Genomic DNA, 3196 nt, shown 5'->3' with positions numbered 1-3196 from the left:
TGGGAAAAACTCAGTATTACTAAACATTACAGAATGTGACCCACAACTCTATGATACATACTTAGAACAATGGATAATCTCTGTAAAAAGAGATTACCAAGCTAAACATGAATTAGATATAGAAACAGGAGAAGCTATGATGAGAGTAGGGGAAAATTATTTAGGTGATGTAGCCAGAGCTGCTTGGGAAGCCTATAAAGAAAAATTCCCAGAGGAAATAGCAAGAATAGTCTCATAAGGAAATAATATCTTAAATTTTTGTTATTCTATTCATAGATTATTAACAGCAAGAGATGCTAACACAGGATTAGATATTAGACAAAGAGAAGCCATGAGAGATCTTGAACAGTTACAATTATTTAGCTGGAATTGGATAAAACCATTTTGCAATGATTTTATAGCCCTAACAGCAGTGTCAGGTAATTATTGTAATCCAGAATTAGGAGAAAAGTTATTTAGTAAGTTACCGGGAGATTTAGGAAAAGAAATACATAAAACATGAACGGACATGAAAGTACCTCCTCAATATGATAACATAGGGGTACGTGTACAACACATAATCTCAATATTAAAAGAGAAATGTACATATATACAAATACAGAAATAATTAAAAAACCAACATTATGGGTATTGTAGTCAAATTTATATACCACAACAATATGGCTTAGCCAAACAACAAGCTGACAGAAGAAGACAAAGAACTGTACTACAGGCAAAACCAAAAATGAAACCCAAACAAACTTATTATTTACGTAAAAGTAAAATAAGAAAACCCTATTTAAATAAAACTAAACACGTTAGGAAATTTAAACCACAAAAAACATATGCAAATACAATTACTTGCTTTGCCTGTAATAAACCAAGTCATCTCTCCTCAGCCTGTCCTAATAGAAAAAATGTTTACACCAAGGAAGCTAAAGTAGTAACATGTACCAATCTAGACTTAGTAGAAGTACAATCAGATGTATCTATGGCCTCTTCTATTTATTCCATAATTTTTGTACAAGATTTTGAAGAAGTGACGTCTTCAGCTGACTATACACTAATCAATTCTTTTCTAAACACTGACCATACTTCCTTAGAAAAAGAACTACATAATGACTTAGAAGACCTGACTAATCAGCTAAGTCAAAATTAGGACCTTATGCTTTCCCAATTTTCTCCTATAACACTTTTAGACTTACCAACAAGATTAAAAGACTTGGATCATGATCATGAATGGAATCTAAAAACAGGAACAGATAATGTACCTTGTTATTTATGCAATTTTTATCCGGCTATTGACAAAAGAGCAACCTGTAAATTGTGTAGAAGATAAATTTGTAATCTTTGTTTAGAATATTCCTATAAAATCACTATACCAACAACACACATAATCAGAGGAAGTACAAGAAATACCTTACTAGAAACTAGAGTTTCTGTACTAGAAACGAGACTAAATCAATTAGAACTAGAATTAACATCTCTCCAAAAGCAATATAAACCACAAAATAAAAAAGGAAAAGAAATTGTAATACAAGAGGAAGAATCAGAAACACTAGATACTGACTTGGTCTTTATCAAAACACCCAGTATTTGTAATACTGGAAATACTGTAGAAATTAGGGTTAAATGCTAAGTAAACATACATGGCCATGAATTTACTTTACATGCCTTCCTAGATAGTGGTGCTACCAATTCGACTATCGATGAACATACAATTAGAGCTATTCTACCTCCCAACGTTATCAAAACCACTACTCAACCCCTCATTAGTACCCAGTTTGATGGACAAAAACTATCCTGCTCTCATGTCGTTACCAACACACACCTTAGATTTTACACCAATTGCGATAACTATAGTACTCCATTATCTTTACCCAAACTTTGGGTTAAACCTCTCAATCATCCTAATATCCATCTGATTCTTGGTTTGAATTTCCTTATTGCCGCTGATCGCGCTTTACTTCTCACAAAAGACTATGCTCTTTTTTTCTTCCCTTGTAATTGCTCTTATTGTTTCGGATTATCTTGCTCGTGTGCGAAAGCGTGGTGATACCCTGGCTCCACGTGATCCAACTCCAAAATGATCTTGCCCGCAACTACCACAATGCTCTTGCCCCGATAAAGATTCCTCTTGTTCTTGTTCTTTGACATACCTATAGGAAAACTAGACGTACTTGGCTGTATAAGCCCAAATATTGGCAGCAATAGTGATGATGACCATGAGATACCTACAAACTACCTTAAACCTTCTTATTTGTTGCATTTACTAACCACACAGGAAGATCAAGATCATTTTCTCTCCAGACTAGAGAAATTAGAAATTATAGGAGAAAACCCTACTAAGTATTAGGATAAAGACAAAGAATATTGTAAAGTAAATATTATAAATCCATATCTCACTATTAAAGCACAGGACTTAACTTATACAAATTGGGAAGCAAAAGAATGCAAAATGCATATAACACAATTATTAGCCTTACAAGCCATACAAAGATCCACCTCTAGACATAGAAGTCCTGCCTTCATTGTTAATAAGGGAGCTGAACAAAAGAGAGGACAATCTAGAATGGTATTTAATTACAAAAGACTCAACGATAATTGTCATGAAGATGGTTACAAAATCCCTAATAAAGATCAATTATTAAATAAAATCCAATACTCAAAATGGTATTCAAAATTTGATATGAAATCAGGATTTTGGCAAGTCAAAATGCACCTAGACTCTATAGAATGGATTGTTTTTTCCTACCCCGAAGGACATTTTGAATGGTTAGTTATGCCTTTTGGCCTCAAAATAGCCCCACAAATATTTCAACGAAAAATGGATGAGATTTTTAGAAATGTTACAGCCTTTACCTGTGTATATATTGATGATATTTTAAGTATTCTCTAAAACAAAAGAAGAGCATTATGCGTATCTGCATATGGTTTTTACGTTATTTGAAAAACATGGTTTGATAGTCTCAAAGAAAAAAAATGAAATTAGCAACACAACACATAGAATTTTTAGGCTCAGAAATAGGGCAAGGAACCATAGCATTACAACCACATATAACCACAAAAATATTAGCTTTTCTAGATAAAATAGAAGAAACAAAAATGTTACGTTCATTTTTAGGTTTACTAAATTATGTTAGACCATATTTAAAAGAAATAGGAAAAATTAGTGGTCCTCTATATAATAAAACCTCAACCACAGGTCAAAAGTATT

This window comes from Curcuma longa, chromosome 20 (assembly GCF_044706935.1).
Source record: "Curcuma longa cultivar G26 ecotype Majalengka, Jawa Barat chromosome 20, ITB_CL_G26_1.1, whole genome shotgun sequence".
In the NCBI taxonomy this organism is placed as follows: domain Eukaryota; kingdom Viridiplantae; phylum Streptophyta; class Magnoliopsida; order Zingiberales; family Zingiberaceae; genus Curcuma; species Curcuma longa.
The sequence above is the reverse complement of the archived record's forward strand: the minus strand, read 5'-3'. Positions refer to the sequence as shown.